Genomic DNA, 14,765 nt, shown 5'->3' on the forward strand with positions numbered 1-14,765 from the left:
GTATTAAAGTGCATGTCATTCCAACCGATGGCCCATCACAAACTTTTGTAGTAATAAAATGCATTACTACAAATGTTTTGTGATGTACCATCTGTTTAAATGACAATTGCAATGCATACACTATGCCTCCTTTATATGCCACTTGGTATGCTATTCGTAAAGGCAGTGTTAATGTCTGTGATGTGCCAACTGTTGGAATGGCAAATACAATGCATTTTATTATTACAAATGTTTCTGATGCACTACATTTGGAATGACAGGGACATAACAACAGGATGGACACACGGATATACTGTACAGACTTACAACTTAAACGTTTATCAAGATGGATATTCATAACATCTGCTTTTTAGTTATTTTTTTTTAATCTACTTAACAAAAAGGGCAAAAAATTATTTTGATCCATTTTTTTATGGATTCATGCTGTTAAATTAAGCCTCTGCTGAATAATTAAGATGTGTTCATATTATTTAATCTGAGTAGTATAAATGGTAGCCATATCAGATCTTTTGTATTTGGAAATCAAAGATACACCTGAAACAACAAAAATAGGAAAAAAAACACATGCCTTGGTTCTAAGAAAAGTGCCTAAACTATTGTCTTGTACATTCAGAATGTTTTCATTCAACATACAGTATATGTATTTCTATAGTCTGTCTGTTGAGATCTAAGATTGATCTACAGTAATATTGAAATATGTGCACAGAACATTCCTTTCTGTAACAAAAAAATAATTCTTATATTCTTAGAATGCCTTGTATTTACTTTTTGAATTGAAGATCCACCTCTCTGCCTCAATTGTTGATCAAGAGTCTTCAGTTTGAAACGTCAGTCACCTGAGCCTTTAGATTCCTGTTTATGATGTGTGCTGCTGTTTTTGAAGTATATTTTAACAATGTTTTAACAAAAAAGCATCTGTTTTGCACATTTTGAGCAAACAACTGGATAACTGACATTTGGATTATGCGACACGAGAATGTGATTTTTTTTTTTTTGCTTTTTTCCATGGACATTTGCTATTGTATAGTATCAGTCACTGTTGGCTTTTATTCAGTCAGATTTTTTTTTCTCCGTTTTGCATAATAATGTGACATTAAACATTTTTCCTGGCCATCACTACAAACTACTTGGGGTGAGTAACATATAAAAAATATCATTTTAAGTGAAGGATTTCTTTAACAAATGCTTTGAATGAAGATATCATTTTAAATAATACAAACATGATGGTCATGTATCTGAAACCACAGTTATGTTTTACAGTACACAAAGAGAAACAAGAAATTCCAGGTAATGAAACAATCTTGAAAACATTACTTTTTAATGTTCAATGTACAATATCTAACAAATCTGTAAATAAAAACATGAAAAGGTACTGGAGAACCACAAGAATTCACACTCATCAAAATAATAAAAAAGTATTTGTATCTCAGGATTGAAATAGTTTATAAGGCAGAGAGATATTAATTTAAAAAAAACTTAAATTTCTTAATTGTTTGTTTTATTATTTTAATAAAAGTCATTACTCTATACATAATTTGTTATGAATAAATAAAGTAATATCAACCTTAATTAGAAATCTCAACAGTGCAGTTCCATCTGTGTATTACTTATTTGAGATGGAAGATTTTCACAAATTTTATGACATAAAAGCTTCAAAGCTGTAATACTGACATCAAAGGAATACATAATGGTACCAGAGGATTAGAGCCAAGGCAGATGTTCCAGCCTATCATCTTGGAAGTCCAAAGCTCAGATAATAAGAGAAAAACACAAGGTATAAAGAACAAATCAAACAGTAGAAGGAAAGAGTGTTGCTTTCAAAATGCTCAGAGAATGAGAGAGCTTTACCAATCCTGACATGGCAGTCATGCAGTCATGGCAGCAGATGTGGTTCTCACAAGAGGAAGAAACCAAAAAACTATTCACGTTACTAATCCTAAAGAACAAGGCAATGTTTTACTCCTTGTTTAACAAATATATTGTAATTAAATTAATTTTGAACAAATAATTAAGTTAAAAAAACATGAAATGTACTTTTTATTATATTTTGTTGCGGCCCATTACTTCTTTGCAGATATTTGTTTTTTAATTAAATAGACAATTTGTTTAATACCCTTGTAAGGGAAAGCAGGAGAATGGAGAGAATGATGGAAAGGCCAGTAAACATCTCGGACTGGGGAAGGCCTTACCTGGCCGGTTTGCCACAGCAATAGAATTTGGCCTGTTGTTGAACTCTACAGGAGCAATAATACCCCACTCCACTAGTTGTCAGAAGTAAAATTCTACTTAGGGTCCTAGAGAAACTCTTGAGAATTGCATATTTTAATTCTATTTAATAAATACACTTCCTTACACTTATGTGGACTACCCTGGTGTTTTTTCTGGGTATCGGGTCTATTCCAGATTATTCCTGTTCTGAAACACCCTGTAAAGGACTGACACCTAAATAGAGTTAATTCCCGATACCTGGCCTCATAGATTTCCATTTGACTTTATTCATTATACAGTAATTAATAAATGTAGCTCTGACCTCAATTAAAAAAGTTAAGACTTATTGGCATTAATTAAACATAATCATACAGAAATTGTATGGCCATTGTTACTGTCTATCCTGAAGTGAGTAACAGCTCTACCCTACCCTATCCTCAGCTACTTCTTCTAATATGTACTGGGGTGGCCCAAGTGCTCACAGGCCATGTGAAACATTTAATCCTTCTAGCGTGTCATAGGTCTGCTTTTAGGTGTCGTCCCATCTGGCTGTTCCATATACTTCTCTAATGTCAGTCGCATGCTGTAGGGTCTTTTTAAACTAAAGCTCGAACCACCTGAATTTGCCGGTACTGTATAGACATGGAGAAGCCACAGTTCTATTTTGTGCTCTTCCCATAATGCTGAGCTTGTCGCTCTTTCACAGAGAGTAAGCCTAACAGGCCTTTGTAGGCATTTAAAGTCTTCCAGGACTGTGGCCTTGGCATAATGGGGTTACCTCATCGATCCATTAAAATATGCTGTTTCAAGAAATACTTTTCTGATAGGAATAAACTTGACAAAATGGTCTAAAAGACAAAGAACAAACAAAAATGGCTTTCTTTATAGTCTCAAATAAATCAAAGAGAACCTCTCATGAAACATGGATACAGGAATCCACTCCTAGATACAGGCCTGGGTTTAGAGTCTTGTGTTGTGTCCAAAGGGCAGGTGGCCTTGCAGCCCAGTCATGTTTCTTATAAAAATGTTGCATGGAGCTACCATGTTTGTTTATCATCCACACTGAGGTGGACAAATGCTAGTCTTCCTTTTTATCATTACATTTGCAGTTTTCACTGTTATGGTGGACAAATCATGTTCATCAACAGGTTCCAAAAGAAACCTCTCTTAAAACAAAATGCTGGGGTATCCGAGAAAATAAAAAGTGTTGACAACGTTCTTTTAAAATAAAAAGTCAATCTTAACAAAAGAAAACTGCTAACATCTTTGAATCCATGAACAATTTCGTTTTTATTAAACGAAACTGGCAAGTGTAAACCAAGGTTAGCACGGTTAGGCTTAAGCTAGTCGTTTTATGTGTAAAGCCTGGGGAGTGACAGCTTTATTCACCCCAGCTCCATCCAGCAGATTATCCATAAATCTACTCAGGTCAGCTTGTACACTGAGTAGGTGACACGCTGTGCAAGGTAGGGTTTTTGCTTCTGTTAACCTGCTTACTATTACTAAATGAGCCCCCTATTATGCTTTATTTCTTTTTTTTTTAAGTGATAGTCCACTAGGGAACCTACAGTCTGCCTAGAAACCTAAAGGTATCAGTATCACTGTTTAGCTCAACAGAAACCAAAAAGACATTCTGCACTTCTATCTGTTTATATGTTGATTTCAGTGGACCCCGGCTGCTTGTTCTTCTATAACTGATCAACACATCCCTCCCTAACCCTCTTATGGCTGGAATCTACCCTCAAATGTCAGTTAGAGTGCAAACGGTCTCAGTAAGATAGTTTCAGACAGTTCTCTAGTATACCACATACTAATATAATCCTCAGATTCCCTGATGTTGAACTCCATGTGCTACAGAAGATGAAACCACTGGTAGATGCAGTCTCCTTGGAATGCCTTTCTAAAAACTATTACATCCATTCTTTTTTGTTTTTAATACATGTGAAATAAGGTCATAATAATGCTATGCATGTTTATCATCAGCAAATAACATTTTCATATTTGTCACAATTTCATCAATTTGTCACATTTTGTCATAAGCGGTTTATACACTGGAATAGCAGCATTAAAAATGAGGAAAGCTCACTACATTACCTGTTACAATTCTATTGCAAAAGAGGAAAACAGAAAGAACCTTCTGTTTCCTTTTAGAACAATAGCTAATTTGACTGATAAGAAATTAAAATAGTGAAATATATTTCCTGCACCCATTATTAGCAGCAGTTTTGCAGATTTGTTTAGAAACAAAGTAAATATCAAAAACTCACAGGCAAGACTTAGATTTACTACTACTTGATAGTATCCGTATCACTCTTAAAATATACTGCCTTACTATCCAGTACCTTGAATCATTGAAATACTTAATAAATAAAAAGACCAAAAAGTAACAGGACATTAAAAGCACATAATGGTTAAAACTGAAAAGCCTGACATAGTTAGAAACAAATAAAATAAAGTAAAATACACTGTCATTTTATAACAATACATTTTAAGCCATCTTTTTGAATCTCTGACACACTGCAGAAATGTTCCTTAATTGTGAAGCATAAAAGCTCCATATATCCACGAGATTTCTTTTTTTGCAATTTACCTTGTTGAAGGCAAATCAGGCAGCATCATTTGCATATTGAACACAACAACAACAAAAGTGAAATAGTAGTGTCAGAAATTTTTAAATGTTGCTTAGCATAGTCATTAAATTTTATTTTTACATAAGCAAAGAAAAGATACATTAGATTGTTGCTCATTTTAGCTGAGCCTACTTTATTACCACTATTTTCTTGCAAAATGTACAGTTAATCTGCAGCATGGTAGCAATATACAATAAAGCAGTTCCGGGGTTGTGTCATAAAGGTATAGTGTTTTATAACGGGCATCCAGAATGAACTGTTTTAATTAATAATAAATAAAACTATGAATTCTTACCAACTCAAGAACATTACAGTGAATGCTAACTTCATGGAACAAGTTGGATTTCTTTTAGGCATGGCTGATGAAAGGACATGTTATCTTTATGTATTGTAGTCCCAATAGTCCAAAAAGAATGTGTAAGAGCTTTACTAGTCTTTACAGCATATTGAAAAATGAAACAGAAGAAAAAGTGCCTAATTTGGTGACCCAATAAATTGGTTTATTTCATTGTGCATCACGTAGCATAGACATATCAAAGGAAGTTAAGTACCCACATAGACACTGGATTCATGCCAAGCTTGTGGGTGATCAGAATAGCTGAAAGTTAATTCCACTCTGAAAAATAAATAGAAGTTTAATAGAACAATTAGATTATGAGCTTTTATCAGGTGGCATTAATTTGTTTCCTTCTTTGTGTCTTTCACAGATACAGTTACTTGATAAAAAATTGCCTTAAATAAAAAGGCAATTTGTTATACTGTTTACACTAAATTCATTAAGATTTATATCACATTAACTATATGCTTCAGCATGAACGTGGCACCCTGTAGGTGTTACCTGTACAGTCTGCCTGTCACAGTCTAGTAATGTGGAAATTTAAAAGGAAATGTACTTTGATGTTTTGCCATGTGATTCCTAACTACTAGCAAAATTGCTCATGAGAGACAAACCATGGTGTTTCCTAAGATGCAGATACAAATTCAAAACCAAAAGCACATCGAGATGAAAACCAAAAACAAATTTTTAACCAAAATTTTAAATTATTCATTGAGTATTGAGGATGCATGAACACTGATTTGTTGTGTAGGAGTGGATGTTACTTTCCCTTAATTGTGTACCTAGAATCTACAAGATCATCTTCTGCTGTTCATCAGATGAGAGGCTCAACTGAGCGACAAGAAGCAAATTCTACCCATCACAGCTTCCTGATTTACTGAAGCTCTTCCTAGCTGGATGAAGAGATTTAGTGAACAACAGTTTTTGGGTTTTTCTACAGACCAACAGGATTCAAGTCTGAGATTTAACTGGGTCAAATAGTAGGGCCTTAAATTTGCAAAATCATACGATACCCATTTCCTGTATCCTTTTTATCCAGCACAGAGTTGTCCGGAACTTAGGCCTTTCCCATTTAAAGCAAGTGCAAGTCAACAAGGACATTTAAGCACCATACTGATAAGTCATGTTTTCTTCAGTAACATTAGAACCTTTAGATGAGTGAGGGATATGTTCCAAGATACTGCACCTGGCCAAACGTCACAGGGTTGTGATTTGCCCTTAAAATATAGCAAAGAAGGTTTTGCCAATACCAAGTATTATGCATAGATGTGTATATATCAATACTTTCAAATGCAAATGAACATCAATAAGAGCAGTTTCTTAGCCAAGCAAGATCAGCACATGAGAAGATACTATTTACGCATGACTGAGTACACAGGGACTGTAAAAGAGGAGTGCATTTCTCTCCTCATATTGCTGAGGATGAGATGAAGTGAGATTTCAGGAGGAGCACATTTCTGTCTTTCTCACACCTCCATATGGTAAGATGAGTGAGAGAATGTGGGAGTATGGAAGGGACACATTTCCCTCTGCCATACCACCAAGATGAGTAATACATAAGAAGATCATGTGAAGCATATGTCTCACACTTTCTTGCACCACCATCTGATATAGTGAGTGAGACAAATCTGTAATACAGGATGCACATATCTTTCTTTTTCTCATTCTTCAGTAGGGGAGATAACACTGGAATAAATGAGTAGAGCATCTTGCTTCTTTTTGCACTGCCCTGGGAGTGACACAGCAAGAATATGAGTGGCACACATGCCATGGTGTTTACATACCACTGATGCCAAGGTGAGTTTGAGAGAGTGAGAGTGAGGAAGAAGCATATCTTCCACTTAGTGGTGCCATCACGCACCACAGTCATGAGGGAGAGAACAAAAGTTCTTTATTACAATATACAAACTGTGTACAACTGCATGCCATGCCAATTCTATGGTTTTCGGATTTTTTTCTTTTTATTTTGTGCTTCACCCTAAACCTGCATAAAGTTGAATTTGGTTTGACTTTGTGTTGAATGAATGGTTGATTCACGGAGTCCCGAATGAGGCACATTACCTGCAGTGTGAGTGAGCGTCAGTGACAGCACTACAGCTTTGTTATGCTATTCCCTGAGGGTGATCCAGCTCGCAGGATCCTAATTGTTGAGGACCCGAGTGGCTGGACCAGGCCAAGGGGACGCTCACGTAACACCTGGTTGCAGCAGATAGATAGTCATTTCCAGAGGGTGGGACTAGACCACGTGTCTGCCTGTGGGGTTGCCAGCCAGGATCACAAGCTGTTTAGTTGTGTGGTGGATATGGCAATGTGCTCTACCAGTGCATACTCCCCAACCAGTCCTGACTAATATTTTGTATTTAGAATGTTGTAGATTATACCTCAGCTTTTTCCTGTGCTTTGAAACTAAGAAAATGTGAAAATAAGAACATTTGTATAGTAAAGCTCTAATAATGAAATCAGAGAAAGTGTCAGGGTATTGGGATGCCAAGGCTGAAACACCATTTAATAATTAGAAAAAAAAAGTTCCTCTGCATGAAGATATAACAAAAATGTGGTTGAAACGCCAGTCCTTCAATAACTTGGCATTCTGTTGCCATATATCGTGAGTCTGTCTTCTGTAGGATCAGGGTCCAAAATGAATAGTAACTTCTGGTGGTGCAGGGCACAAGGGGTAAAGCTTTCATCTGAGGGGTGGAAGTGACATCATTGTTAGCCCGCATTGTCTTCCTCCACTCTAGGGGAAACAACATAGAAGTGGTTAGCAGCTGTGTTTCATCTTTGTCCTTATCTGTGTTACCTGCCCACAGCTAAAAAGCTGCTCCTGCAGTTTACATGTTGACAAGAAAAATATTATTTCTCTAAAGCAACGATCGAAAGAACCTACAAAAACACAACATATACTGGCTATTTTAATTGGATTGAATCTATGTCTTTGAAGAAGATCTGTTAATTTAAAATTTCTGTTTTTCATCATTTCAGCATTATTATATCTCAGTCCCATTTTAGTCCATTGAATAAATTTATAAATTGGTAAATATTGCACAATCACTCTTTCTATGTTTTTATAATATCCAACCCATAGTAATTAGGAGTCTGATTTTTATGCTATAATAAAGTGCCTAAAGAACAAAACAAAAAATAAATTAACAAAAAACTGAAAAATTACATGTAGTTCTCCCACTGTAAGTGATGAATGTTGTGATAATAGGGGCCTTTTATAGTCTTATTGAGGTAGGGAAGTTGCTGTAACTGCTAGAAACACATCACACTGTAACTAATTGTTTTACATTAACTGGTAGCAGGACAATCTATAGTGAAAATAACAAACTGAAAGCTGAACTTATTGAAAAACTCTCACCTGAATTAACCTCTGCTTTTGTTAGATGTTCTCTAATTTACAATAATATTCTCAAATTTGCTTAATCCAGTTTAGAATTACAAGGAACAAAACAATCAGGGCAGAGCACAAGTCTAGTGCCTATTTGTGTGTACTCATATGGTGCCATATTATCATAAAAAACATCCATGTCTTTGGTGATGTGGGAGTAAAACCAGAATACCTGGGGATAAACTTATGCAGATATGGAGAGAACATTCAGTTCCACACATATACAATTAACAGGTCAGGACGCTGTTATGCTTAAAATGGCACAACTCCCAGTTGATATACCTGCTCATCCAGAATTTGAAAGAACACTGAAGTCAGCTCTCCAATCTCCTGATGTAAAAAAAAAATCTTTCAACAGTTAAAATTTATTGTTTTGTGGATGCATCCATTGTATGTATATTGCTTTTGTATAGTAAACACTTTAGCTTATTCTAACTAAAGTAAATACAACACCCATTTATTATTATTATTATTATTTTTACTTTTGCATTGCTATTCTATCAATGACATCAAAAAAGTGCAATTCCAATTAACTACTGCCCCATTCAGGGAATACATACACCTGTGTAATAGGATGATATCTTTAACAGACTTAAACAAACATGATAACCAAAAAACAGATTCTCAGAAAAGTAAGAAATTTACAACTCCAAGCAGACAGAAATCCTACCATTAGTTGAATTTGGATCTTAACAAAAATGGAAAAATATGGCAATGTTTTTCTTAATATGAAAAAGAGAAGATGGATTATGGCTGGCTATAACATAAGAAAATCCCATTCTGTCATGAAATAAAAAATAAAACCTCATGAAATCTTTACCAAAGTATACATTTTTTCCTTTTTACATGACTAAGGATGCTTTTTGAAGAACATGTACGAATGTGGCAAATCATGTTTATTAAATAAAAGCAGATCGTATTATTATTCAGGAAACTCAAGAAAATTAATGACAAAGCTGGTCTGCTTTTTGGTGGTATCTGTCAAGCCATGTCTGGGTACTGTACCTTTATTTTGAGAAATTTCAGTAAAATTGCTATTTGCTATTCAGAGAACCTCACTATTGAATCGCCACATTTTATATTAATAGCTTTACTTGCTTCAGACGAGATCTATTTAGCTTGTTTGAATGAGGCAGCTGGCTCTGTATCTGTCAGTCCCATTTCATTTACAATAATCAGCTTCATGAGGTACGGATGCAATAATAGGTCCTATTCAGAGTGAAAGACTGACTGATTTCAGGTAGTGTTTGCCACTGGATGTAAAAGTCCAAATTTAAACCTTCAAATTGCACAGTTTAGACTATCAATGGCTGGTTGGGAGACAGCACTTCATATAATTCCCCATTGTAAGAAAATCAAGGGCAGCAGTATGCGCTGAGATTTACTATAGCTTGAATTGTGTGTATTTCGCAGTAAAAGCCCTGACAGAGAGCAAAAGCTCTTACATCTTCAAGATTAGGGCCCTTCTCTGTCCATCACTCTTAATTTTCACTCATTGTACCCCAATGCTGCAAATTGCTTCAAATTATTACATTTTTTGTGTATTTTTGTTATCAATAGGGTGCCAAGATTGATTTTCATGTGCAAATAAGCGATGCATTGTTCTTGTTTAAAAACATGGCATAAAGAAAAAAAATATAAAAGATGATGTCTTTGCTCTAGAAAATGTTTCAATATATTACGACAATCTAGAATAATAAGTGCCATACACATGAAAATACCAGTTTGCCACATTCTTACTTTTTATGTTATATTTATATCCAGCTGATATGTCATATTACAACCCTTTTACTATACATATGGAATTATATGATCAAAGCACTCATTTATGCTACTTACTGATAAATTAGCTTACTGACTAATTATAGTTTTTTTGCCACTGATGTTATATGAAAATGTTTGAGATAGCTATTTCTATTACAAAACCTACAGTTTTACATAGAAATAATACTATGTATGTTGTAGTTACTTCATGGCAACTTAAAATATTAAGCAGAACTGGTTCATAATAGGGCGGTGCAATGGTAGCACTGTTGCCTTGCAGTAAGGAGACCAAATTTCGTGTCCTGGATCCTCCCTATGTGGAGTTTGCATGTTCTCCATGTTTCTGCATGGGTTTCCTCCAGATGCTCCGGTTTCCTCCAAAGACATGCATGTGAGGTGGATTGAAGATACTAAATTGCCCACAGTGTGTGGTTGGGGTGGGGATGTGTGCCATGTAATGGACTGGTTCCCTGTCCAGGGTTTGTTTCTGCTTTGTGCCTTGTGCTACTTGGATTACCCTGTTCAGGTCTAAGCAGGTTAGAAAGTGAATGACCGCCTCTTTCATAATTAACATTTAAGAAACTCTAATACAAGAGTATACATAAGAGTAAAGCGACTTCATCAGTGTTTTCCACTAACCTAAATTTCGAATGTTGCGACGTTATTAGAATAGTAATGGTAAATCAGTCATACACTGTTTATTAACCTTTAAGACCACAAAATAGTCATACTATAAATTTAAAAAGCAAGCTTGTCTCTTTCACTGCTGAGTAAACACTTTCACCCTCTTCTATAACATACTAAATCATTTAGAATACTGTTTCAATTTCAAAAATCATAAGGAAATTTACACTTATGCTGTTTCTATATAATAGCTCACAAATAGTCAGACACTGTACATTTTTATATCTGTTAACCAAAATATAGAGAAAAACTAGTAAATAGCTACTTCAACATGTAAAGGAAAACATTCATCATACCTCTTTAATCTAATCTGGGACATTTGGAGTTTCTTGAGCCTGTCTCAGCAGGACTGTGCTGAAGGTAGGAACCAAATGAGAAAGTGATGACGGCCCATGTATTTGAGATGGCATATTTATATAATATAGTATACACAGGTTATTAAGTAGCATCTTCATTGTATTATAGGATGGCTTCTGAGCATTACAATCTACTATACAGTACAAGTGGCTGTGAACCTGTGACTGTGAGCAAAGAATCAGTAAAAGAAATAAGTGCTGAGGACAACTCAGCCAACATATAGCATGTGAATTTATAAATATTATACAAGGGTATATAGCAGGTTTCAGCTCTCCATTGCTTTGACCTTAAAAATAAAATTAGTTTTTAATACTATACTTTCTATCCCCCATGGAGAACATATTTATAGGCAATTAACAAAACTACAAGTCCATTTAACACCATCACTGCATGCTTGGCTCTAAGCACCCCTGAAAGGAGTGTTCTCATACATGAACAAAAGGCTATTTAATCACTTTATAGTGTATTTATTCCTTAAATGTCTTACAGTGGGCAACAGGACTGCAAAAATGAGTCATATATAAACTTACATCTGCTCCCCCAGTGCTTTTTAATTTATTGGTATAATCACCTAATTAAAATCTTATGTAGCAAAAAATCTAATTCAGGAAATTATTTGAAGCTTACAAAATAACAAACAATGTACAATTAAAAAATAATCTAAACTACATTTAATGTGGCTAAAAAAAGTTTTAAATGAAAACGCAATTACCTGCTCTGAGTATTTAGGCGGTTCTAAAAATGGTTACAGAGTTTTCACGGCAGACGTGACAGTGAGCCACAAAAACAAATTAGTCTTTTCACAGATACATGGCATATTTGAATCTACAATATTCATTGAGTAAGGGAATATTTGAAATCTCAGATTTTTTAACTAACTAGTGTATTTTTTTTTTGCTAACTCACGGCTCAAATACCTGGGTTCAAATTCTGGTTTGGACACTGTTGGTGTGAAGCAAGACCAATTTCTCCAGGTCTTTCTTGGCTTTTAATGGCTGTCCTAGTATTCTACCACATACAAAACCCATGCATAATGTGAGTAAGGGTGTTGGCAGTGTGATTCCTAATGGATTGGCATCCCACTTGTGTTTGGTTCTATGCCCTGATTCCAGTGCTGTGAAAACATAATAAATAAAGTGGGTTGCAAAACTGAATAGATGTACAGTATATATAGATTCTTCTTCAGAGGGAAATGCACATAATTTTATAGAAGTGACTTTGTTCTGCCATAAGGAGAAAACTAAGTCAATGGAAGACCAAACTAATCATGACAGTAGGAAAATGAATAACACAATTGTAGATATCAATATAGAAAACAAACAAGTCAAGCAGTCCCTTTGTCAGGAATACAAAGAGCAGCTCGAACATTAGCCAATGACAAACTGTCCCAGTCAGTCCGCCCAGAGACAATCAGCTTCTGCAATGTTTAGCATACAGGACATTTGATCAATGACTAGACCAGGAGACAAATTTCTCTGCATCAATTTATCTTTAGGGCAACTGGCCCACCACTTATTTCTCCATTTTCAGCATCCCTCAAAAATCTTTCTTGTCAATCAAAATCACAGCTGCTGTAATTCATTTTTTTTTTCTTCAGGAAGTCTTATGTATTTTACATGGAGTTCTTGGTAGAGGGTATAAGAGTAGTCGTGTTGCACATTTAACTTGAAAATTTCAAAGTACAATTAAAAAAGCATTAATATTTACAACCAAAAAGCAGTGATAAGTATATTGTGCACTCATCTGAAAGCTGATAAACCCCTGCAGGCTTACAATACAAAAATGTGAAATAGATATAAGTAATCACATTGACTAAAGACAAAGTAGTAAATAAATGCTTCTTCATGGCACAGTGGACAGCTGGGAGGGATATTGCTTTGTGGAGAAAGACCATTTATTATGGGTTGTTTGTAAGAATGGGTCAGTTTCTGTGAGTAAGGTTTGTTTAAAATACCCTGGGGTAAAAGAGATGAGAAAAAGGCCAGTGTTTTAATTATATAAGACATACTTTAGTTTTTCTAGCTTCTGTATTCTGCAGCAGAAATATATAGGCAAGTATGATGCCATTTTGGAAAATGGCAAAAAACTCACAATGTATAGAACTCCAACCCATCACCAATTAATTCATTCCTTCATTTGCCAAAGCAGCTTATTCCAATGCAGGGTCATAGGGGGCTGCAACCCATCTGTCAATATAACGCTCAAGGAAGGAATTTTGTCTGGATGGTACTCCAATCTAAACAAGGACACACATACACACACACACACACACACACACACATATATATACTGGAACAACTTAGCATCAAAAATGAACTCAACATGCATGTCTCCAATCCTACAGACTTATACTCAAGATTCTAGAGGTTTCAGGCAGCAGTGTTTGTATCACTGTACTGCACTGGGCCAGTTAAAGCCATTAAATATCCTAACTTGTAAATCAGGGGAAACATGCACAGACAACAAAGAACAAAGATAGTGACCAAGGCAGAATTATACTCTAATCCCTTATAGCTGTGCAAAGGCACACATTCAGTACAGAACTGCATGCATACTTCTGGTTAAAGTGGTTTAGTTTATCATTCAAAACATTAATGTTATGCGATGAGGTGTTTATGTGTACTGCATTGTCTAATTTTTTTTTAATCGAATGGGAAGTTATCAAAACTGATCACTCGTTTGCCAGTGTCAGAATATGCAACCCAGGTGGCCTAAGACCATCTTTTGGCATTTCAAGATTATGAATGTGTTAGGGATAGGGATGTGATAGGATGCTGCTACATATTAAATTGTGCTTTATTATTTTGTGTACTATTGAAAGCAATTATTCTTCTTTGTACTGTATTAATCTTGAATGTGTGTTTATGCAATAACATTGGTTGTCAAATGTTGTGTCTTTGTTTATCTATTGGATCACTGTAACAATGTCTTCTGTTTTGGTCCTTTCCTGCTGCAAACAAATTTCTCTCAGGGATAATTAAGTGTACCTAAACTTGCAGTGTTCTAAGTATTGGGAAATCTCAGTGAGTGTTTTTATGGATTCTGAGGTCAGTGTAGGAGTGTATTTATTTGAAATAACAGCAGTTTACTGCTCTTACAATACAGTTATTCTGTAAGAAGAACTCTTTCATAGTGTGATTACTGTGCACTGAAAAGAGGTCAAAGCTCAAACAGGTTCAAATGGAAAATAAAGGTAATATTAAAAAGTTAATAATCAGCCATATGAATCAATAACTACTTTCCTAATGTAGTTAATAGCAACCAATTGCCAAAGTATGTAACATATTAAAAAAAAGCATAAATTTGTACCCAAAAATGCAAATAACAGTAGGTCACATCACTTGTAAAATGTCTCTGATGGGTGTGCACCTATGAGGTGTATTGATATATATAT

Source organism: Erpetoichthys calabaricus, chromosome 3 (assembly GCF_900747795.2).
Source record: "Erpetoichthys calabaricus chromosome 3, fErpCal1.3, whole genome shotgun sequence".
NCBI classification, from domain to species: Eukaryota; Metazoa; Chordata; class Cladistia; order Polypteriformes; family Polypteridae; genus Erpetoichthys; species Erpetoichthys calabaricus.